General features: G+C 44.0%; 2 pseudogenes; one reads left to right on the top strand and one right to left on the bottom strand.

The window, feature by feature from the left end:
• The window catches only part of LOC133362195 (uncharacterized), a 426,135-nt pseudogene that overhangs the window by 107,427 nt on the left and 291,963 nt on the right, over positions 1-26,745 (top strand).
• Positions 29-25,470, bottom strand: LOC133362193 (oocyte zinc finger protein XlCOF6-like; annotated as a pseudogene).

Genomic DNA, 26,745 nt, shown 5'->3' with positions numbered 1-26,745 from the left:
CTGTACACATTATAAAGCATTGACAAGATCACTCTTGCTTGGAGTAATGGAAATCGCTGTAAAAATATCTAAGAGACACGAATATACATAATTCAACAGTTAACCGATGTACTCAATACGTTTGAGTTTTCAGAAACTCCACTACATCCAGCCATCTCTCCGGATCCAACTTCATGGGGTCGAAAGAGGAATTGTCGTCAGGACTCATTGCATCCGCTACATTCAGCAATCTCTCAGGATCCACCTGCCTAGGTTCGAAACATGCATTTTTTTCAGGACTCATTTCAGCACTTTGATGCTTGTTTCGGGGTGATGACTGTGAACATGTCCTCTCCCTCGTAGAGCAATTTAATGGCTTTTCACCCGAGTGTGTTTTCTGGTGCCTGTGAAGAGCTGACTTCCATGCAAATGCCTTCCCACAAAGAGAGCACTTGAATGGATTCTCGCTCGAGTGTGTTTTCTGGTGACTGTGAAGATTTGATTTACGTGAAAATGCCTTCCCACACACAGAGCAATTGAACGGCTTCTCGCCCGTGTGTGCGTGGCGCTGTGGAGAGTTTATCTGCTCCATGTGACTGATTCTTCAGAGCAGAGTAATAGTCGCGGGTGTTGTTGAGAGTTAAAGGCGCCCTCTAAGCTGCGTGAATGTCTGTCTCAAATCCACACAAAGCAAACTCTCACTAACGTCTAACCGAGACACAGTAACGTCTCGTAAGTCGAGCTACACGCGACTACCAGTTGTATCCACTAACGAAGACACTTACTTGTTGATGCACGGCGTATCGATGTCCCTGTAACCCGTCTGAAGAGATCGCCACGAACTCTCTATGCATGTCCACCACACAGTAGGGGTGGTTGTTGTGGTCGTGGATCGCTGCCAACCATGACCACTATCACCAGACTACCCACCCACCCCGTGATACATGGTGTGTAAACATCGTCACTGGGGAGACAAAGGCGGTCGGGGCGTGGTGCTGACCACCCACCCCTCGTGTACCGTTGGGTCCTTCATAGGTGCTCGCTAATAGCACTTGCCCCTACAGTCTGTTAAGGCTATATGGGGGATCTTTATCTTTGTGTGTACAAAGCGGGGTGGATGCACATTCGTGCATTGTTCTCCACCGCTGTGTATGTCCACTCGTGTGTGGGTGTGTGTACAAGGGAGTGTATATGTGTACCCGTGTAAGTATGTGTATTGGAACACACAACTTATTTTAATATTGTTTCGTACAAAGAATTGAGGGGCAACGAGGTGATGAATGCGGCACCACAACAGGGAACTACAGGGATGAGACTCCCCGCTCGTGGTGCTAAATTAATGAAAACAGCGCCACTGAGCGGACAGAGCCCCGCCCCTACAGCTCGTGCGTGTGACGTCATGAGTGTGACGTCATGAGTGTGATCAGCGGACAGCCACGATGCTGCCAGGTGAGGGTCAACTTGTGTGCTGGAGATGCTTCACCTGAAACTCGCCTCCACGCGTGTTCGCTATGAACATTGTAGCAATAAGGGACGATTAGTCATCTTTAACATGTCAGGTCTTTATTGTTCTGCAAGTAAATTAAAGTTAAAACGCGTAGAAACACATGCACACTCGTGTGTGATTGCACACCGCTGTATAGACAGTCGTGTTTATAAGCACACTTGTGTGTGTATGTCTACTCGTCCGTGTTTTTTCAAGGAAGGATATGGTTGAAATAACGTACGATCAGTCATCTTTAAAAACAATTCAGGTCTTTATTAATCTGCAAGAAAATTCACGTTAATACTCGTATTGAAATCTTATTAAAACGCATGCTCAAACAGGAAGGAACTAGACAAATTATTTCACAATTTCAACAGTTAAAACATATTCTTAAAATTCAACACGTGAACGTCGATTTCCCCATTGACGTCCTTTCGACTGAAGCCATTCGTCCAGAAGTCAAGCCATCAAACACTAGAACAACGAACGTGCAATCCACGCACACTCTGAAACTAATTATTTTAAGTTATTTTGTTTATTACACAATGATAAAACATTTTTAAGAACATCTTCTTGGTTCTTTCAGTAAAGTCACGTAGAATGGAAAAAATTAAATAAAATAAATAAAACATAATAAAATATTATTATTTTATTATTTCCATTCTATGTGACTTTACCGAAAGAACCAAGAAGATGAATCCCTGCAGTCACGAAAGCTTTAAATCGAAATTAAGAACATGTTTAAAATATTGAGCAAAGTTGTGATCACAGTATTTCTCCAACTTAAGCTCAACAAAACCACTTAACCACGAGAGTAAAATTAGAAATTGAACCACCACACAACCACTGCGCTTCACAACACATCACAAGTAGTCCGATAGGACTACAAAGCACCACCTTAACTAATCAACGCATCTATAGAAGTATAACATTGTTGTCATCCTGAAATAAGTGAACACTTCTGGAAATTAAAAGGAAGGCTTTCATCTGAACACATTATAGAGCATTCACAACATCACTCCAGCTCGGTGTACTGGAAATCACTGAAAAAATATCTAAGAGACACGAATATACACAGGACAACAGTTAACAGATGTACTTAATACGCTTGAGTCTCCAGCCACTCCACCACATTCAGCCATCTCTCAGGATCCACCTGCCTAGGTTCTAAAGACGCATTTTTTCAGGACTCATTGCAGCACATTGCATTTCACTTTTGATTTCACTTCCTATCATTGCGGATCTTCTGAAGTTTGTTTCAGGGTGATGAACGTAAACATGTCCTCTCTCTCGTAGAGCAATTTAATGGCTTCTCGCCCGAGGTGTTTTTCTTGTGAGTGTTAAGAGCTGACTTCTATGCAAATGCCTTCCCACAAAGAGAGCACTTGAATGGCGTTTCGCCCAAGTGTGTTTTCTGGTGACTGTGAAGATTTTATTTCCGTGAAAATGCCTTCCCGCACACAGCGCAATTGATTCGCTTTTCGTTCTGTGTGTTTTCCGGTGTCTGTTAAGATTTGATTTATCCGCAAATGCCTTTCCACAAATAGAACAATTGAACGGCTTCTCGCCCGTGTGTGTTTTCTGGTGACTGTAAAGAATAGATTTCCAAGCAAATGCCTTCCCACAAACAGAGCACTTGAATGGCTTCTCGCCCGTGTGTGTTTTCTGGTGACTCTGAAGATGTGATTCTGTGCAAATGCCTTCCCACACACAGCGCAATTGAATGGCTTCTCGCCTGTGTGTGTTTCTGGTGAGTGTTAAGATGTGATTTCTGTGAAAATGCCTTCCCACACACAGAGCACTTGAATGGCTTCTCGCCTGTGTGTGTTTTCTGGTGAGTGTTAAGATGTGATTTCCGTGAAAATGCCTTCCCACACACAGAGCAATTGAACGGCTTCTTGCCCGTGTGTGCGTGGCGCTGTGGAAAGAGTATCTGCTCCATGTGAATGATTCTTCCAGAGCAGAGTAACGTCGCGGGTGTTGTTGAGCGTTAAAGGCACCCTCTAAGCTGCGTGGATGTCTGGCTCAAATCGCCAAGAAGCAAACTCTTACTAACGTCTAACCGACACACAGTAACGTCTCGTAAGTCGGGATATACGCGACTACCAGTTGTATCCACTAACGAAGACACTTACTTGTTGATGCACGGCGTGTCGATGTCCCTGTAACCCGTCTGAAGAGATCGCCACGAACTCCAACCAGTCGCCAGGCAATCGTGCTCGCCAGGCTGGGTCTCGCAGGAGAAGGGTAATCTGCAGAGCGAGGAGTCGGCGTCTATCCTCAGTGAAATCCCTCTCGAAATGGTCTTGAGGTCTGAATTTAAGCCGCTTATAACTCCCCTCTAGCATTCAAATCTTTGTTCTCGTCTTGGATTATCATCGACTTTGCATTCAATTGTTAATTTCTACATTAACAATCCGCATATGTAGCAACATAGCTTAGCGAATCTGGCCATTGTAATTTAACCTTAATACGTATGTACATCCTACTGCGTAATTGTACACTTCTGTTTGAATAATTACATACATCTCCATGCATAATTCCGTGCTTCCTGTGAATTTGCTAATATTCACCCGACAATGTCCTCTAAACTGCAGGGATTCATCTTCAGTCACGTAGAAGGGAAGTAATAAAATAATAAAAATAAAACATAATAAAATAATTTTCACGACGGAAGAGATGGAGGACGAGACAAAGGAGGAGGTGGAGGAGGTGCAGGTGGTGGAGGTGGTGATGCAGGCTCGTGAAGGACGCTACTGGGCAGTTGGAGGCAGTCGCCCTCCAACAACAACGGAGGGCGGAGGAGCGACGCTCACAACAACGAGCGGAGCGCCGGGTGGCTAAAGCACAGCAAGTTGGTACAGTAGGGGGCACAGGTGGTGCATCAGCCAGTCATCTCGGTAATCTCGGTCAGTCGACCCGTGGCACCTGCTGGGTCTGCCCCGTGACCTCCTGCCAGCGGGCGTTCGACACTTCACGTGGTAGCCTCAAGGTGCACTTGGCCTGGCACAAGCGTCGTGGTGACGTCACCGCCACTTAGTGGCGAATGGCGGTTATTGTTGTTGTTGATGCAGGGAAAAAGAGGAAGCGAGGGGGCCTTGCTCGCGTGGCGAGAGCGATCACCTCACTCCTCCGCCGCGTGCTGCTTTGTGGTGGCATGTCCACCACACAGTAGGGGTGGTTGTTGTGGTCGTGGATCGCTGCCAACCATGACCACTATCACCAGACTACCCACCCACGCCGTGACACATCCCAGGCACACACCCACACACCCCGTGATACACGTCACACACACACACCACATGGTTCCCCCCCGGAGAGACGGTGCCACTGGGACCACAGCTGTGGAAGGAATCTGAGCAGCAGATGCCAGGACTACAGTGGAGAACGACTGCTATCAAGACACCTCACACAACAAACACACACGGGACTAGCCAAAAAAAACTAGCCGGCCCCATCTTGGACTAATAGGTGCAAGTTAATACCGTTCTGAACCTGTTTAATAAACATATTTAAGGACACTCGTTTTGAGCACGGTGCTTTTAACAAACAAGTGTGTTTTGTTATAATTTCTGTTAAACTTTGAATAATCATCTGAATGGTTTAGCTTGAAAGTGTGGTTCATAATAACGTTACGCAAAAAAAACAATCGTCATCTTATAGTCTGTAACATACGACCTTCGGTGTGTATATACACCAGTGTGTATGTGTTCAATATTTTGCACGTGTTTAAAATTTGCGACGAGTTTTTTTTTTGATACAGCTGTCTTGGCTGTGATGGTACCACCTGAAGACGGAAGCTTGTGTTGCCTCTGAAACGTCGTGATTTTATTTTATTTTACTTTTTAATGTGTTTTACCTACGTGACCTTACCGACAAAACCTAAGAATACGAGTTGTTTTGCTAATTGCATTGACTATTGAGGTGTTACCAGCCCCTCGCACCCGTCCAAAGACCTCGTGGGCCACTGTGATGGCTACGAGCCTTCCCTCCGGGACATTGCTCACATCCAGCACAGCGTTACCGTCCAACACCGTCAATGAAGGAAGTTGTTTTTGCAAAACTTTACTCGTGGCTGGGGATTGACAACAACAGGGATTGCCTCCTGAGAACAAAAAACCCGTAAAACAAAGTGTTTCACTATAAATCCTTTATATGCGTGGCGGCTAGAGTCCTCTCGTCCTCTGGCTTGAGATGGCTGCCACCTATGGGTCAGATGATTGCCTGCCACCATTAAGCAATTGGTAATTAAATATAATACAAATTTTCCTAAAAAGTGTAAAATTTTGGAAATATTTTTTTCACGAAAGTACATTGTCACGCACAACGAGTCTGTGTGCAAAATGTCAGCTCGATTGGATCACGGGAAGTGGGTTAAAAAACGACCGAAAGATTTGCACGGTCGTAAGCGCGCAAGCGAGTGAACTTAATATAAAGCATTTAAAAACGAATGAAGGGGGCGTGGGAGGGTGGCGTAAGATGTGGAAAGCTGTAAGTCACAGGTATCAATCGAATTGGGTCAATGACACCAGCACACAAATGGTGGGGTCGTTTGGAATGGTGTTGCATTGATGAAAGATGAAGTTCTCCGACGTTGAATTTTATGAACTTTACATTCAATTGTTATTTTTAGAATGTACAATCTGCATATCTAGCAATTAGCTTCGCTAATCTGGCTATTGAGCTTAAGTCTGAATACATATGTGCATCTCACCACATAATTTGCGTTCATTTGCTAATATTCACTCTGCAATGTGTGTACACGTGTATATTTACACTTGTTTTTGTGGATATGTACATGCGTGTATGTATGTGTATAGGTATGTATAATCATTTGTTCGCCAATTTATTGTGATGTCAAACGCAATCCCTGTTTACGTACACTGCTGTGTATGTATACTCGTGTGTGTATGCGCACTCGTGTATGCATGTGCACCCGTGTGTGTATGTACAAAGCTGTGTGTATGCACATTCGTGTATGTATCTACAGCTCTGTGTATGTCCACTCGTGTGTGGGTGCGTGTACAAGGGAGTGTATGTGTGTACTCGTGTGTTATTGTTATAATATTGTGTCGTACCAAGAATTGAGGGGCAACGTGGTAATGAATGCGGTACCACAACAGGGAACTGTAGCCATGTGTATGTACATGGGTGTGTACTGCTGTGCGTGTACATTCGTGTGTGTATTTACACTCGTTCATGGACACGTGTGGGTCTGTACACGTGTGTGTATGTATGTACAATCGTGCGTGCTCGCACATTTGTGTGTGTATTGCCCCTACAGTCTGTTAAGCTATACGGGGGATCTTTATCTTTGTGTGTACAAAGCGGGGTGGATGCACATTCGTGCATTTTTCTACACCGCTGTGTATGTCCACTTATGTGTACAAGGGAGTGTATATGTGTACCCGTGTAAGTATGTGTAGTGGAACACACAACTTATTTTCATATCGTGTCGTACAAATAATTGAGGGGCAACGTGGTGATGAATGCGGCACCACAACAGGGAACTACAGGGATGAGACTCCCCGCTCGTGGTGCTAAATTAATGAAAACAGCGCCACTGAGCGGACAGAGCCCCGCCCCTACAGCTCGTGCGTGTGACGTCATGAGTGTGACGTCATGAGTGTGTCAGCTGACAGCCAGGATGCTGCCAGGTGAGGGTAAACTTGTGTGCTGGAGATGCTTCACCTGAAACTCGCCTCCACACGTGTTCGCTATGAACATTGTAGCAATAAGGGACGATTAGTCATCTTTAACATGTCAGGTCTTTATTGTTCTGCAAGAAAATTAAAGTTAAAACTCGTAGAAACACATGCACACTCGTGTGTGATTGCACACCGCTGTATAGACAGTCGTGTTTATAAGCACACTTGTGTGTGTATGTCTACTCGTCCGTGTTTTTTCAAGGAAGGATATGGTTGAAATAACGTACGATCAGTCATCTTCAAAAACAATTCAGGTCTTTATTAATCTGCAAGAAAATTCACGTTAATACTCGTATTGAAATCTTTATTAAAACGCATGCTCAAACAGGAAGGAACTAGACAAATTATTTCCCAATTTCAACAGTTAAAACATATTCTTAAAATTCAACACGTGAACGTCGATTTCCCCATTGACGTCCTTTTCGACTGAAGCCATTCGTCCAGAAGTCCAAGCCATCAAACACTAGAACAACGAACGTGCAATCCACGCACACTCTGAAACCTATACTTTAAGTTATTTATTTATTACACAATGATAAAAAAATTAAAGAACATGTTTAAAATATTGAGCAAAGTTGTGATCACAGTATTTCTCCAACTTTAGATCAACAAAACCACTTAACCACGAGAGTAAAATTAGAAATTGAACCACCACACAACCACTGCGCATCACACCACATCAACAAGTAGTCCGATAGGACTACAAAGCACCACCTTAACGTGACGAAGTCTAGAATAAACTTTAACACGCAATTAGCTGTGAGAGGATGACATGGCACCTTCTACCATAAACACCAAACATTTACCAGTCCCGATGATACAACCATCAGACGAAGCAACGCATCTATAGAAGTATAACATTGTTGTCATCCTGAAATAAGTGAACACTTCTGGAAATTAAAAGGAATACGTTCATCTGAACACATTATAGAGCATTCACAACATCACTCTAGCTCGGAGTACTGGAAATCACTGAAAAAATATATCTAAGAGACACGAATATACACAGGGCAACAGTTAACAGATGTACTCAATACGTTTGAGTCTTCAGCCACTCCACTACATCCAGCCATCTCTCCGGATCCAACTGCATAGGTTCGAAAGAGGAATTGTCGCCAGGACTCATTGCATCCGCTACATTCAGTAATCTCTCAGGATCCACCTGCCTAGGTTTGAAAGATGTATTTTTTCCAGGACTCATTGCAGTACTTTGAATTTCACCTTTTGATTTCACTTCACTATCATTGCGGATCTTCTGATGCTTGTTTCGGGGTGATGACTGTGAACATGTCCTCTCCCTCGTAGAGCAATTTAATGGCTTCTCACCCGTTTGTGTTTTCTGGTGCCTGTGAAGATCTGACTTCCTTGAAAATGCCTTCCCGCACACAGCGCAATTGAATGGCTTCTCGTTCGTGTGTGATTTTTGGTGTCTGCTAAGATTTGATTTCTCTGCAAATGCCTTCCCACAAACAGAGCACTTGAATGGCTTCTCGCCCGTGTGTGTTTTCTGGTGTCTGTTAAGATGTTGTTTATGTGAAAATGCCTTCCCACACACAGAGCACTTGAACGGCTTCTCGCCCGAGTGTGTTTTCTGGTGACTGTGAAGATGTGATTTCCATGCAAATGCCTTCCCACACACAGAGCAATTGAACGGCTTCTCGCCCGTGTGTGTGTGGCGCTGTGGAGAGTTCATCTGCTCCATGTGACTGATTCTTCAGAGCAGAGTAACAGTCGCGGGTGTTGTTGAGAGTTAAAGGCACCCTTTAAGCTGCGTGGATGTCTGCCTCAAATCGCCAAAAGCAAACTCTCATTAACGTCTAACCGACACACAGTAACGTCTCGTAAGTCGGGCTACACGCGACTACCAGTTGTATCCACTAACGAAGACACTTACTTGTTGATGCACGGCGTGTCGATGTCCCTGTAACCCGTCTGAAGAGATCGCCACGAACTCTCCCAGTCGCCAGGCAATCGCGCTCGCGAGGCTGGGTCTCGCAGGAGAAGGGTAATCTGCAGACAGAGGAGTCGAGCGTCTATCCTCAGTGAAATCCCTCTAGAAATGGTCTTGAGGTCTGAATTTAATCCCCTTATAACTCCCCTCTAGCATACAAATCCTTTGTTCTCGTCTTGGATTATCATAGACTTTGCATTCAATTGCTAATTTCTACATTAACAATCCGCATATGTAGCAACATAGCTTAGCGAATCTGGCCATTGTAATTTAACCTTAATACGTATGTACATCCTATTGCGTAATTGTACACTTATGTTTGAAAAATTACATACATCTCCATGCATATTTCCGTGCTTCCTGTGAATTTGCTAATATTCACCCGACAATGTCCTCTAAACTGCAGGGATTCATCTTCATGGTTCTTTCGGTAAAGTCACGTAGAAGGGAAGTAATAAAATAATAAAAATAAAACATAATAAAATAATTCTCACGACGGAAGAGCTGGAGGACGAGACAATGGAGGAGGTGGAGGAGGTGCAGGTGGTGGAGGTGGTGATGCAGGCTCGTGAAGGACGCTACTGGGCAGTTGGAGGCAGTCGCCCTCCAACAACGGAGGGCGGAGGCGACGCTCACAACAACGAGCGGAGCGCCGGGTGGCTAAAGCACAGCAAGTTGGTACAGTAGGGGGCACAGGTGGTGCATCAGCCAGTCATCTCGGTAATCTCGGTCAGTCGACCCGTGGCACCTGCTGGGTCTGCCCCGTGACCTCCTGCCAGCGGGCGTTCGACACTTCACGTGGTAGCCTCAAGGTGCACTTGGCCTGGCACAAGCGTCGTGGTGACGTCACCGCCACTTAGTGGCGAATGGCGGTTATTGTGTTGTTTTGATGCAGGGAAGAAGAGGAAGCGAGGGGGCTTGCTCGCGTGGCGAGAGCGATCACCTCACTCCTCCGCCGCGTGCTGCTTTGTGGTGGCATGGCCACCACACAGTAGGGGTGGTTGTTGTGGTCGTGGATCGCTGCCAACCATGACCACTATCACCAGACTACCCACCCACCCCGTGACACATCCCAGGCACACACGCCGTGATACACGCTGTGTAAACATCGTCACTGGGGAGACAAAGGCGGTCAGGCGTGGTGCTGGCCACCCACCCCCTCGTCTACCGTTGCGGCCTTCATAGGTGCTCGCTAACAGCACTTGCCCCTACAGTCTGTTAAGGCTATACGGGGGATCTTTATCTTTGTGTGTACAAAGTGTGGTGGATGCACATTCGTGCATTTTTCTCCACCGCTGTGTATGTCCACTCGTGTGTGGGTGTGTACAAGGGAGTGTATATGTGTACCCGTGTAAGTATGTGTAGTGGAACACACAACTTATTTTCATATCGTGTCGTACAAAGAATTGAGGGGCAACGTGGTGATGAATGCGGCACCACAACAGGGAACTACAGGGATGAGACTCCCCGCTCGTGGTGCTAAATTAATGAAAACAGCGCCACTGAGCGGACAGAGCCCCGCCCCTACAGCTCGTGCGTGTGACGTCATGAGTGTGACGTCACGAGTGTGATCAGCGGACAGCCACGATGCTGCCAGGTGAGGGTCAACTTGTGTGCTGGAGATGCTTCACCTGAAACTCGCATCCACACGTGTTCGCTACGAACATTGTAGCAATAAGGGACGATTAGTCATCTTTAACATGTCAGGTCTTTATTGTTCTGCAAGTAAAATAAGTTAAAACTCATAGAAACACATGCACACTCGTGTGTGAATGCACACCGCTGTATAGACAGTCGTGTTTATAAGCACACTTGTGTGTGTATGTCTACTCGTCCGTGTTTTTTAAAGGAACGATATGGTTGAAATAACGTACGATCAGTCATCTTTAAAAACAATTCAGGTCTTTATTAATCTGCAAGAAAATTCACGTTAATACTCGTATCGAAATCTTTATTAATACGCATGCTCAAACAGGAAGGAACTAGGCAAATTATTTCCCAACAGGAATTCAACTGTTAAAACATATTCTTAAAATCTAACACGTAAACGTCGATTTCCCCATTGACGTCCTTTTCGACTGAAGCTATTAGTCCAGAAGTCCAAGCCATCAAACACATGAAAAACGAACGTGCAATCCACGCACACTCTGAAACCTATTATTGAAAGTTATTTTGTTTATTACACAATGATAAAAAATTTTTTAAGAACATCTTCTTGGTTCTTTCAGTAAAGTCACGTAGAATAGAAAAAAATAAAATAAATAAAAACATAATAAAATATTATTATTTTATTATTTCCATTCTACGTGACTTTACCGAAAGAACCAAGAAGATGAATCCCTGCAGTCACGAAAGCTTTAAATCGAAAATTAAAGAACATGTTTGAAATATTGAGCAAAGTTGTGATCACAGTATTTCTCCAACTTTAGCTCAACAAAACCACTTAACCACGAGAGTAAAATTAGAAATTGAACCACCTCATTTCCTGTGCAATAATTACAACACATGCCACCTTCTAGCATAAGCACCAGCCATTACAGCAGGGAACTGTAGCCATGTGTATGTACATGGGTTGTACTTCTCTGTGGGTACATTCGTGTGCATGTGCACTCGTGTATGTATGTACAATCGTGTGTGCTCACATATTTGTGTGTTGAAACGCAATCCCTGAGCATGCACACTACTGTATACGTGCAAATGTGTTTATGTATATTGCTGTGTGCAATTACACTGTGCATGTATCTACACCACGATGCATTTACACTCATTTGTGCATCTATACATATGTGTTGTATGTATAGATGCACAAATGGGTGTACTCCCTCGTGTATGCATGTGCACCCGTGTGTGTATGTGGTGTTGAATGCGGCACAACAACAGGGAACTACAGGGATGAGACTCCCCGCTCGTGGTGCTAAATTAATGAAAACAGCGCCACTGAGCGGACAGAGCCCCGCCCCTACAGCTCGTGCGTGTGACGTCACGAGTGTGATCAGCGGACAGCCACGATGCTGCCAGGTGAGGGTAAACTTGTGTGCTGGAGATGCTTCACCTGAAACTCGCATTCCACACGTGTTCGCTATGAACATTGTAGCAATAAGGGACGATTAGTCATCTTTAACATGTCAGGTCTTTATTGTTCTGCAAGAAAATTAAAGTTAAATCTCGTAGAAACACATGCACACTCGTGTGTGATTGCACACCGCTGTATAGACAGTCGTGTTTATAAGCACACTTGTGTGTGTATGTCTACTCGTCCGTGTTTTTTCAAGGAAGGATATGGTTGAAATAACGTACGATCAGTCATCTTTAAAAACAATTCAGGTCTTTATTAATCTGCAAGAAAATTCACGTTAATACTCGTATTGAAATCTTTATTAAAACGCATGCTCAAACAGGAAGGAACTAGACAAATTATTTCCCAATTTCAACAGTTAAAACATATTCTTAAAATTCAACACGTGAACGTCGATTTCCCCATTGACGTCCTTTTCGACTGAAGCCATTCGTCCAGAAGTCCAAGCCATCAAACACTAGAACAACGAACGTGCAATCCACGCACACTCTGAAACCTATACTTTAAGTTATTTATTATTACACAATGATAAAAAAAAATTAAAGAACATGTTTAAAATATTGAGCAAAGTTGTGATCACAGTATTTCTCCAACTTTAGCTCAACAAAACCACTTAACCACGAGAGTAAAATTAGAAATTGAACCACCACACAACCACTGCGCTTCACAACACATCAACAAGTAGTCCGATAGGACTACAAAGCACCACCTTAACGTGACGAAGTCTAGAATAAACTTTAACACGCAATTAGTTGTGAGAAGATGACATGGCACCTTCTACCATAAACACCACACATTTACCACTCCCGATGATACAACCACCAGACGAAGCAACGCATCTATAGAAGTATAACATTGTTGTCATCCTGAAATAAGTGAACACTTCTGGAAATTAAAAGGAATACGTTCATCTGAACACAGTATAGACCATTCACAACATCACTCTAGCTCGGAGTACTGGAAATCACTGAAAAAATATATCTTAGATACGCGAATATACACAATGCAACAGTTAACAGATGTACTCAATACGTTTGAGTTTTCAGAAACTCCACTACATCTAGCCATCTCTCCGGATCCAACTTCATGGGGTCGAAAGTTGAATTGTCGTCAGGACTCGTTACATCCACTACATTCAGCCATCTCTCAGGATCCAACTGCATAGGTTCGAAAGATGCATTTTTTTTCAGGACTCATTTCAGCACTTTGATGCTTGTTTCGGGGTGATGACTGTGAACATGTCCTCTCCCTCGTAGAGCAATTAAATGTCTTTTCACCCGAGTGTGTTTTCTGGTGCCTGTGAAGAGCTGACTTCCATGCAAATGCCTTCCCACAAAGAGAGCACCTGAATGGCTTCTCGCCCGAGTGTGTTTTTGGTGATCTATAAGAATTGATTTCCGTGAAAATGCCTTCCCGCACACAGCGCAATTGAATGGTTTTTCGCCCGAGTGTGTCTTCTGGTGACTGTTAAGATTTGATTTATCCGCAAATGCCTTCCCACACACAGAGCAATTGAATGGCTTCTCGCCCGAGTGTGTTTTTGGTGAGTGTTAAGATTTGATTTCAGTGAAAATGCTTTCCCACACACAGAGCAACTGAACGGCTTCTGGCCCGTGTGTGCGTGGCGCTGTGAATAGTTTATCTGCTCCATGTAACTGATTCTTCAGAGCAGAGTAACAGTCGCGGGTGTTGTTGAGAGTTAAAGGCACCCTCTAAGCTGCGTGGATGTCTGTCTCAAATCGCCAAGAAGCAAACTCTCACTAACGTCTAACCGACACACAGTAACGTCTCGTAAGTCGGGCTACACGCGACTACCAGTTTTATCCACTAACGAAGACACTTACTTGTTGATGCACGGCGTGTCGATGTCCCTGTAACCCGTCTGAAAGGTCGCCACGAACTCTCCCAGTCGCCAGGCAATTGTGCTCGCCAGGCTGGGTCTCGCAGGAGAAGCGAGGAGTTGAACGTCTATCCTCAGCGAAATCCCTCTCGAAATGGTCTTGAGGTCTGATTTTAAGCCCCTTATAACTCCCCTCTAGCATTCAAATCCTTTGTTCTCGTCTTGGATTATCATCGACTTTGCATTCAATTGTTAATTTTTACATTAACAATCCGCATATGTAGCAACATAGCTTAGCTAATCCGGCCATTGTAATTTAACCTTAATACATATGCATATCTCACTGCATAATTGTACGCTTCCGTTTAAATAACGATCTACATATCCATGCATAATTCAGTGCTTCGTGTTAATTTGCCAATATTCACCCGACAATGTCCTTTAAACTGATGCAAGTTTAGAGGATTTAACATCGACATAGAGTCTGAAGTATCAAAATGCTGATGTCCGTTCGATTTCGACTAAGAGGTGCAAATGTATACTATACTGACTTTGTTTCATAAAATATATTTAAGTTTTGTGTTGATATGAGCGCGTCAGTAAATCAATGTGATTTGTTTAATTTAATTCACGACAATTATTACGATTGCTGTCATACACTTTTATTGATAATCGAAATGGTATCGCTTGTAAGCGTGTGTGAGCAATGTCTTTCTCCAACTTTAGCTCAACAAGACCACTTAACAACGAGAGTAAAATCAGGAATTGAACAACTCACAACCAATGCGCATCACACCACATCAACAAGTAATCCCATAGGACTACAAACGCCACCTTAACGTGACAAAGTTTGGAATAAACAGACAGCACGCTCACATCATTTGCTGTGCAATAATTACAACACATGCCACCTTCTAGCATAAGCACCAGCCATTACAGCAGGGAACTGTAGCCATGTGTATGGACATGGGTGTGTACTTCTCTGTGGGTAATTCGTGTGCATGTGCACTCGTGTGTGTATTTACACTCGTTCATGGACACGTGTGGGTCTGTACACGTGTGTGTATGTATGTACAATCGTGTGTGCTCGCAATTTGTGTGTGTTGAAACGCAATCCCTGAGCATGCACTCTGCTGTTACGTGCACATGTGTTTATGTATATTGCTGTGTGCAATTACACTGTGCATGTATCTACACCCCGATGCATTTACACTCATTTGTGCATCTATACATATGTGTTTGTATAGATGCACAAATGGGTGTACGCACTCGTGTATGCATGTGCACCCGCGTGTGTATGTACAAAGCGGTGTGTATGCACATTCGTGCATTTTCCTACAGCACTGTGTATGTCCACTCGTGTGTGGGTGTGTGTACAAGGAGTGTATATGTGGGGAGCGGTGGTGTAGCGGTTAGCGCGCTGCGCTATGAACCCGGTGACACGGGTTCGATTCCCTCACGGCCAACACCAGTGACGATTATCTGAACCGGTCCCGGGCCTCCCCTAGGTCGACTCAGCCTCAAATGAGTACCTGGTGCGGTGTGTAAACATTGCCACGAGGGAGACAAAGGCGGTCGGGCGTGGTGCTGGCCACCCACCCCCTCGTGTACCGTTGCGGCCTTCATAGGTGCTCGCTAACAGCACTTGCCCCTACAGTCTGTTAAGGCTATACGGGGGATCTTTATCTTTGTGTGTACAAAGCGGGTGGATGCACATCGTGCATTTTTCTCACCGCGTGTATGTCCCTCGTGTGTGGGTGTGTGTACAAGGGAGTGTATGTGTACTCGTGTAAGTTGTGTAGTGGAACACACAACTTATTTCATATCGTGTCGTACAAAGAATTGAGGGGCAACGTGGTGATGAATGCGGCACCACAACAGGGAACTACAGGGATGAGACTCCCCGCTCGTGGTGCTAAATTAATGAAAACAGCGCCACTGAGCGGACAGAGCCCCGCCCCTACAGCTCGTGCGTGTGACGTCATGAGTGTGACGTCATGAGTGTGATCAGCGGACAGCCACGATGCTGCCAGGTGAGGGTCAACTTGTGTGCTGGAGATGCTTCACCTGAAACTCGCCTCCACACGTGTTCGCTATGAACATTGTAGCAATAAGGGACGATTAGTCATCTTTAACATGTCAGGTCTTTATTGTTCTGCAAGTAAATTAACCTTCTTGGTTCTTTCGGTAAAGTCACGAAGAAGGGAAATAATAAAATAATAGAAATAAACATAATACAATTATTTTATTATGTTTTATTTTCTTCTTCATCTTCTTGGTTCTTGCGGTAAAGTCACGTAGAAGGGAAATAATAAAAATAAATTTAAAGTAATTTTATTATGTTTTAATTATTATTTTTTATATTTAATAAAATAAAACATAATAAAAAAACATTTATAAAAAATGTATTGTTTTATTTTTATTATTTTATCATTTCTCTTCTTCAATAAGGGGACGATTAGTCATTTTTACATGTCAGGTCTTTATTGTTCTGCAAGTAAATTAAAGTTAAAACTCGTAGAGACACATGCACACTCGTGTGTGAATGCACACCGCTGTATAGAAAGTCGTGTTTATAAGCACACTTGTGTGTGTATGTCTACTCGTCCGTGTTTTTTAAAGGAAGGATATGGTTGAAATAACGTACGATCAGTCATCTTTAAAAACAATTCAGGTCTTTATTAATCTGCAAGAAAATTCACGTTAACACTCGTATCGAAATCTTTTTTAATACGCCTTGCTCAAACAGGAAGGAACTAGGCAAAATTATTTCCCAATAGGAATTCAACAGTTAAAACATATTCTTAAAATCTAACACGGTAAACGTCGATTTCCCCATTGACGTCCTTTTCGACTGAAGCAATCAAACACAAGAACAACGAACGTGCAATCCACGCACAATCTTAAATCAATTATTTTAAGTTATTTTATTTATTACACAATGATAAAATAAAATAAAAGAACATGTTTAAAATATTGAGCAAAGTTGTGATCACAGTATTTCTCCGACTTTAGCTCAACAAAACCACTTGACCACGAGAGTAAAATTAGAATTGAACCACCACACAACCACTGCGCTTCACAACACATCAACAAGTAGTCCGATAGGACTACGAAGCACCAGCTTAACGTGACACAGTCTGGAATTAACAAGACAGCACGCTCACATCATTTGCTGTGAGAAAATTACAACACATGCCACCTTCTAGCATAAGCACCAGCCATTTAACAGCCCCGATGATCCAACTACCAGACGAAGCAATGTATCTTTCGAAGTATAAAATTGTTGCCATCCTGAAGTAAGTGAACACTTCTGGAACTTAAAAGGAAGGCTTTTATCTGAACACATTCACATGACTCTAGCTCGGAGTAATGGAAATGACTGAAAAAATATATCTTAGAGACACGAATATTCACAGGGCAACAGTTAACAGATGTACTCAATACGTTAGAGTCTTCAGCCACTCCACTACATCCAGCCATCTCTTCATATCCAACTTCATGGGGTCGAAAGTGGAATTCCTTTAGAATTCATTACATCACTTTCGAATTCAGCTTTTATTCCTGATGACTTGTGAAGTGTTTTCTAACCCGTGAAAATGCTTCAAACACACAGAGCAATCAAACATATTTGTTCAAATGATCACACTAGCTTGGAGTACTGCTGCAAATCACTGATTCAAAAAGAGTTGTACGTTATTAATTGATCTTACAGAGATACAGACATGCACGTTCCAGGACTTCAACAGCTAAAAGAAGTGCTCAAAACTTTGATTTTCCAGCCACTCCAGCAGCCATTTTTGAGTATCCAACTGCATGGGGTCGAAAGTGGAATTGTCTTCAGCGCTGATTACATCCACTACATCTAGCCATCTCTCAGGATCCAACTGCATGGGGTCGAAAGATGAATTGTCGTCAGGGCTCATTACATCCAGCAACCTCTCAAGATCCAACTGCATGAGATCGAAAGAGGAATTGTTGTCAGGACTCATGACATCCACTACATCTAGGCATCTCTCAGGATCCACCTGCCTCGGTTCAAAAGATGAATTTTTTTCAGGACTCATTGCAGTACTTTGCATCTTACTTTTTGATATCACTTCATCATCATTGCGCATCTTCTGATGCTTGTTTTGGAGTGATGGCCGTGAACATGTCTTCTCCCTCGGAGAGCAAATGAATGGCTTTTCCTCCTAGTGTGTTTTATGGTGCCTGCGAAGAGCTGACTTCCATGCAAATGCCTTCCCACACGCAGAGCATTTGAATGGCTTCTCACCCGTGTGTGTCTTCTGGTGACTGTGAAGATTTGATTTCAGTGAAAATGCCTTCCCACAAACAGAGCACTTGAATGGCTTCTCGCCCGAGTGTATTTTCTGGTGACTGTGAAGATTTGATTTCTGTGAAAATGCATTCCCACAAACAGAGCACTTGAATGGCCTCTCGCCCGAGTGTGTTTTCTGGTGCCTGTGAAGATCTGATTTATGTGAAAATGCCTTCCCACACACTGAGCAATTGAACGGCTTCTCGCCCGTGTGTGCGTGGCACTGTGGAGAGTTCATCTGCTCCATGTGACTGATTCTTCAGAGCAGAGTAACAGTCTCGGTTGTTGTTGATAGTTAAAGGCACTCTCTAAGCTGCGTGGATGTCTGTCTCAAATCGCCAAGAAGCAAACTCTCACTACCGTCTAACCAAGACACACAGTAACGTCTCGTAAGTCGGGCTACACGCGACTACCAGTTGTATCCACTAACGAAGACACTTACTTGTTGATGCACGGCGTGTCGATGTCCCTGTAACCCGTCTGAAGAGATCGCCACGAACTCTCCCAGTCGCCAGGCTGGGTCTCGCAGGAGAAGGGTAATCTGCAGAGCGAGGAGTCGAGCGTCTATCCTCAGTGAAATCCCTCTCGAAATGGTCTTGAGGACTGATTTTAAGCCCCTTATAACTCCCCTCTAGCATTCAAATCCTTTGTTCTCGTCTTGGATTATCATAGACTTTGCATTCAATTGTTAATTTTTACATTAACAATCCGCATATGTAGCAACATAGCTTAGCTAATCTGGCCATTGTAATTTAACCTTAATACGTATGTACATCCTACTGCGTAATTGTACACTTCTGTTTGAATAATTACATACATCTCCATGCATAATTCCGTGCTTCCTGTGAATTTGCTAATATTCACCCGACAATGTCCTCTAAACTGCAGGGATTCATCTTCATGGTTCTTTCGTTAAAGTCACGTAGAAGGAAAGTAATAAAATAATAAAATAAAACATAATAAATAATTCTCACGACGGAAGAGATGGAGGACGAGACAAAGGAGGAGGTGGAGGAGGTGCAGGTGGTGGAGGTGGTGATGCAGGCTCGTGAAGGACGCTACTGGGCAGTTGGAGGCAGTCGCCCTCCAACAACAACGGAGGGCGGAGAAGCGACGCTCACAACAACGAGCGGAGCGCCGGGTGGCTAAAGCACAGCAAGTTGGTACAGTAGGGGGCACAGGTGGTGCATCAGCCAGTCATCTCGGTAATCTCGGTCAGTCGACCCGTGGCACCTGCTGGGTCTGCCCCGTGACCTCCTGCCAGCGGGCGTTCGACACTTCACGTGGTAGCCTCAAGGTGCACTTGGCCTGGCACAAGCGTCGTGGTGACGTCACCGCCACTTAGTGGCGAATGGCGGTTATTGTTGTTGTTGTTGATGCAGGGAAAGAAGAGGAAGCGAGGGGGCCTTGCTCGCGTGGCGAGAGCGATCACCTCACTCCTCCGCCGCGTGCTGCTTTGTGGTGGCATGGCCACCACACAGTAGGGGTGGTTGTTGTGGTCGTGGATCGCTGCCAACCATGACCACTATCACCAGACTACCCACCCACCCCGTGACACATCCCAGGCACACACCCACACACCCCGTGATACACGTCACACACACACACCACATGGTTCCCCCCCGGAGAGACGGTGCCACTGGGACCACAGCTGTGGAAGGAATCTGAGCAGCAGATGCCAGAACTACAGTGGAGAACGACTGCTATCAAGACACCTCACACAACAAACACACACGGGACTAGCCAAAAAAAAGGGTAAACTTGTGTGCTGGAGATGCTTCACCTGAAACTCGCCTCCACACGTGTTCGCTATGAACATTGTAGCAATAAGGGACGATTAGTCATCTTTAACATGTCAGGTTTTTATTGTTCTGCAAGTAAATTAACCTTCTTGGTTCTTTCGGTAAAGTCACGTAGAATGGAAATAATAAAATAATAAAAATAAAACATCATAAAATATTATTATTTTATTATTTCCATTCTACGTCACTTTACCTGAAAGAACCAAGAAGATGAATCCCTGCAGTCACGAAAGCTTTAAATCGAAAATTAAGAACATGTTTAAAATATTGAGCAAAGTTGTTATCACAGTATTTCTCCAACTTTAGCTCAACAAAACCACTTAACCACGAGAGTAAAATTAGAAATTGAACCACCACACAACCACTGCGCTTCACAACACATCAACAAGTAATCCGATTGCACTACAAAGCACCACCTTAACGTGACGAAGTCTAGAATAAACTTTAACACGCAATTAGTTGTGAGAAGATGACATGGCACCTTCTACCATAAACACCACACATTTACCACTCTCGATGATACAACCACCAGACGAAGCAACGCATCTATAGAAGTATAACATTGTTGTCATCCTGAAATAAGTGAACACTTCTGGAACTTAAAAGGAAGGCTTTCATCTGAACACATTATAGAGCATTCACAACATCACTCTAGCTCGGAGTACTGGAAATCACTGAAAAAATATATCTTAGATACGCGAATATACACAATGCAACAGTTAACAGATGTACTCAATACGTTTGAGTTTTCAGAAACTCCACTACATCCAGCCATCTCTCCGGATCCAACTTCATGGGGTCGAAAGTTGAATTGTCGTCAGGACTCGTTACATCCACTACATTCAGCCATCTCTCAGGATCCAACTGCATAGGTTCGAAAGATGCATTTTTTTTCAGGACTCATTTCAGCACTTTGATGCTTGTTTCGGGGTGATGACTGTGAACATGTCCTCTCCCTCGTAGAGCAATTAAATGTCTTTTCACCCGAGTGTGTTTTCTGGTGCCTGTGAAGAGCTGACTTCCATGCAAATGCCTTCCCACAAAGAGAGCACTTGAATGGCTTCTCGCCCGAGTGTGTTTCTGGTGACTGTGAAGATTAGATTTCTGTGAAAATGTTTTACCACAAATAGAGCACTTGAATGGCTTCTCGCCCGTGTGTGTTTTCTGGTGACTGTTAAGAGTTGTTTTCTCCGCAAATGCCTTCCCACAAACAGAGCACTTGAACGGCTTCTCGCCCGTGTGTGTTTTCTGGTGACTGTGAAGATGTGACTTCCTTGCAAATGCCTTCCCACACACAAAGCATTTGAATGGCTTCTCGCCCGAGTGTGCTTTCTCGTGCCTGTGAAGATTTGATTTCCGTGAAAATCCTTTCCCACACGCAGAGCAATTGAACGGCTTCTCGCCCGTGTGTGCGTGGCGCTGTGGAGAGAGTATCTGCTCCATGTGACTGATTCTTCAGAGCAGAGTAACAGTCGCGGGTGTTGTTGAGAGTTAAATGCACTCTCTAAGCTGCGTGGATGTCTGGCTCAGGTCGCCAAAAAGCAAACTCTCACTAACGTCTAACCGGGACACGGTAACGTCTCGTAAGTCGGGCTACATGCGACTACCAGTTTTATCCACTAACGAAGACACTTACTTGTTGATGCACGGCGTGTCGATGTCCCTGTAACCCGTCTTAAGAGATCGCCACGAATTCTCCCAGTCGCCAGGCAATCGTGCTCGCCAGGCTGGGTCTCGCAGGAGAAGGGTAATCTGCAGAGCGAGGAGTTGCGCGTCTATCCTCAGCGAAATCCCTCTCGAAATGGTCTTGAGGACTGATTTTAAGCCCCTTATAACTCCCCTCTAGCATTCAAATCCTTTGTTCTCGTCTTGGATTATCATAGACTTTGCATTCAATTGTTAATTTTACATTAACAATCCGCATATGTAGCAACATAGCTTAGCTAATCCGTCCATTGTAATTTAACCTTAATACATATGCATATCTCACTGCATAATTGTACGCTTCCGTTTAAATAAAGATCTACATATCCATGCATAATTCCGTGCTTCGTGTTAATTTTCCAATATTCACCCGACAATGTCCTTTAAACTGATGCAAGTTTAGAGGATTTAACATCGACATACAGTCTGAAGTATCAAAATGCTGATGTCCACTTCGACTTCGACTAAGAGGTGCAAATGTATACTGTACTGACTTTGTATTATAAAATATATTTAAGTATTTGTGTTGATATGAGCGCGTCAGTAAATCAAGGTGATTTGTTTAATTTAATTCACGACAATTATTACGATTGCTGTCTTACACTTTTATTGATAATCGAAATGGTATCGCTTGTAAGCGTGAGTGAGCAATGTCTTTCTCCAACTTTAGCTCAACAAGACCACTTAACAACGAGAGTAACATCAGGAATTGAAACACCTCACAACCAATGCGCATCACACCACATCAACAAGTAATCCGATAGGACTACGAAGCACCACCTTAACGTGACAAAGTTTGGAATAAACAAGACAACACACTCACATCATTTGCTGTGCAATAATTACAACACATGCCACCTTCTAGCATAAGCACCAGCCATTACAGCAGGGAACTGTAGCCATGTGTATGTACATGGTTGTGTACTTCTCTGTGGGTATATTCGTGTGCATGTGCACTCGTGTGTGTATTTACACTCGTTCATGGACACGTGTGGGTCTGTACATGTGTGTATGTATGTACAATCGTGTGTGCTCGCATATTTGTGTGTGTTGAAACGCAATCCCTGAGCATGCACACTGCTGTATACGTGCACATGTGTTTATGTATATTGCTGTGTGCAATTACACTGTGCATGTATCTACACCCCGATGCATTTACACTCATTTGTGCATCTATACATATGTGTCGTATGTATAGATGCACAAATGGGTGTACGCACTCGTGTATGCATGTGCACCCGTGTGTGTATGTACAAAGCGGTGTGTATGCACATTCGTGCATTTTCCTACAGCACTGTGTATGTCCACTCGTGTGTGGGTGTGTGTACAACGGAGTGTATATGTGGGGAGCGGTGGTGTAGCGGTTAGCGCGCTGCGCTATGAACCCGGTGACACGGGTTCGATTCCCGCTCACGGCCAACACCAGGGACGATTATCCGAACTGGTCCCGGGCCTCCCCTAGGTCGACTCAGCCTCAAATGAGTACCTGGTGCGGTGTGTAAACATTGCCACTGGGGAGACAAAGGCGGTCGGGCGTGGTGCTGGCCACTCACCCCCTCGTGTACCGTTGCGACCTTCATAGGTGTTCGCTAACAGCACTTGCCCCTACAGTCTGTTAATGCTATACGGGTGATCTTTATCTTTGTGTGTACAAAGCGTGGTGGATGCACATTCGTGCATTTTTCACCACCGCTGTGTATGTCCACTCGTGTGTGGGTGTGTGTACAAGGGAGTGTATATGTGTACTCGTGTAAGTTTGTGTAGTGGAACACACAACTTATTTTCATATTATGTCGTACAAAGAATTGAGGGGCAACGTGGTGATGAATGCGGCACCACAACAGGGAACTACAGGGATGAGACTCCCCGCTCGTGGTGCTAAATTAATGAAAACAGCGCCACTGAGCGGACAGAGCCCCGCCCCTACAGCTCGTGCGTGTGACGTCATGAGTGTGACGTCATGAGTGTGATCAGCGGACAGCCACGATGCTGCCAGGTGAGGGTCAACTTGTGTGCTGGAGATGCTTCACCTGAAACTCGCCTCCACACGTGTTCGCTATGAACATTGTAGCAATAAGGGACGATTAGTCATCTTTAACATGTTAGGTCTTTATTGTTCTGCAAGAAAATTAAAGTTAAAACGCGTAGAAACACATGCACACTCGTGTGTGATTGCACACCGCTGTATAGACAGTCGTGTTTATAAGCACACTTGTGTGTGTATGTCTACTCGTCCGTGTTTTTTTTTAAGGAAGGATATGGTTGAAATAACGTACGATCAGTCATCTTTAAAAACAATTCAGGTCTTTATTAATCTAAAAGAAAATTCACGTTAACACTCGTATCGAAATATTTATTAATACGCATGCTCAAACAGGAAGGAACTGGGCAGATTATTTCCCAATTTCAACAGTTAAAACATATTCCTAAAATCTAACACGTAAACGTCGATTTCCCCATTGACGTCCTTTTCGACTGAAGCCATTCGTCCAGAAGTCCAAGCCATCAAACACAAGAACAACGAACGTGCAATCCACGCACACTCTGAAACCTATTATTGAGCAAAGTTGTGATCACAGTATTTCTCCAACTTTAGCTCAACAAAACCACTTAACCACGAGAGTAAAATTAGAAATTGAACCACCACACAACCACTGCGCTTCACTTCAACAAGTAGTCCGATAGGACTACAAAGCACCACCTTAACGTGACGAAGTCTAGAATAAACTTTAACACGCAATTAGCTGTGAGAAGATGACATGGCACCTTCTACCATAAACACCACACATTTACCAGTCCCGATGATACAACCACCAGACGAAGCAACGCATCTATAGAAGTATAACATTGTTGTCATCCTGAAATAAGTGAACACTTCTGGAACTTAAAAGGAAGACTTTCATCTGTACACATTATAAAGCATTGACAAGATCACTCTTGCTTGGAGTAATGGAAATCGCTGAAAAAATATCTAAGAGACACGAATATACATAATTCAACAGTTAACAGATGTACTCAATACGTTTGAGTTTTCAGAAACTCCACTACATCCAGCCATCTCTCCGGATCCAACTTCATGGGGTCGAAAGAGGAATTGTCGTCAGGACTCATTGCATCCACTACATTCAGCAATCTCTCAGGATCCACCTGCCTAGGTTCGAAACATGCATTTTTTTCAGGACTCATTTCAGCACTTTGATGCTTGTTTCGGGGTGATGACTGTGAACATGTCCTCTCCCTCGTAGAGCAATTAAATGTCTTTTCACTCGAGTGTGTTTTCTGGTGCCTGTGAAGATCTGACTTCCTTGCAAATGCCTTCCCACAAAGAGAGCACTTGAATGGCTTCTCGCCTGAGTGTGTTTTCTGGTGACTGTGAAGATTTGATTTCCATGCAAATGCCCTCCCACACACAGAACAATTGAATGGCTTCTCGCCCGTGTGTGTTTTCTTGTGAGTGTTAAGATGTGATTTCTGTAAAAATGCCTTCCCACACACAGAGCACTTGAATGGCTTCTCGCCCGTGTGTGTTTTCTGGTGAGTGTTAAGATGTGATTTCCGTGAAAATGCCTTCCCACACACAGAGCAATTGAACGGCTTCTCGCCCGTGTGTGCGTGGCGCTGTGGAGAGTTCATCTGCTCCATGTGACTGATTCTTCAGAGCAGAGTAACAGTCTCGGTTGTTGTTGATAGTTAAAGGCACCCTCTAAGCTGCGTGGATGTCTAAATAAAATCCACACAAGAAAACTCTCACTACCGTCTAACCGATACACAGTAACGTCTCGTAAGTCGAGCTACACGCGACTACCAGTTTTATCCTCTAACGAAGACACTTACTTGTTGATGCACGGCGTGTCGATGTCCCTGTAACCCGTCTGAAGAGATCGCCACGAACTCTCCGAGTCGCCACGCAATCGTGCTCGCCAGGCTGGGTCTCGCAGGAGAAGGGTAATCTGCACAGCGAGGAGTTGCGCGTCTATCCACAGCGAAATCCCTCTCGAAATGGTCTTGAGATCTGATTTTAAGCCCCTTATAACTCCCCTCTAGCATTCAAATCCTTTGTTCTCGACTTGGCTATTGCATTAAATAGTTAATTTCTACATTTACAATCCGCATATTAATCAACATAGCTTAACTAATTAAACTTTAATATGTATGTACATCCCACTGTTTGAATAATTACATACATCTACATGCATAATTCCGTGTTTAGCTTAAGGGTACGGGTAAGGAATCAAAACCCGTTTTCGACCTCTGAGTGGAACGCACTACTTATTATATTATAGCCTCGTGTGCAAAGAATTGAGGGGCAACGTGGTAATGAATGCGGCACCACAACAGGGAACTACAGGGATGAGACTCCCCGCTCGTGGTGCTAAATTAATGAAAACAGCGCCACTGAGCAGACAGAGCCCCGCCCCTACAGCTCGTGCGTGTGACGTCATGAGTGTGACGTCATGAGTGTGATCAGCGGACAGCCACGATGCTGCCAGGTGAGGGTCAACTTGTGTGCTGGAGATGCTTCACCTGAAACTCGCCTCCACACGTGTTCGCTATGAACATTGTAGCAATAAGGGACGATTAGTCATCTTTAACATGTCAGATCTTTATTGTTCTGCAATAAAATTAAAGTTAAAACTCGTCGAGACACATGCCCACTCGTGTGTGAATGCACACCGCTGTATAGACAGTCGTGTTTATAAGCACACTTGTGTGTGTATGTCTACTCGTCCGTGTTTTTTTTAAGGAAGGATATGGTTGAAATAACGCACGATCAGTCATCTTTAAAAACAATTCAGGTCTTTATTAATCTGCAAGAAAATTCACGTTAACACTCGTATCAAAATCTTTATTAATACGCATGCTCAAACAGGAAGGAAC

This window comes from Lethenteron reissneri, unplaced genomic scaffold (genome assembly GCF_015708825.2).
Source record: "Lethenteron reissneri isolate LAM-NWPU_2019-01 unplaced genomic scaffold, ASM1570882v1 scaffold_140, whole genome shotgun sequence".
Classification (NCBI taxonomy): Eukaryota; Metazoa; Chordata; class Hyperoartia; order Petromyzontiformes; family Petromyzontidae; genus Lethenteron; species Lethenteron reissneri.
Note: the sequence above shows the minus strand (reverse complement) of the source record. Positions and strands in the feature narration are given on the sequence as shown.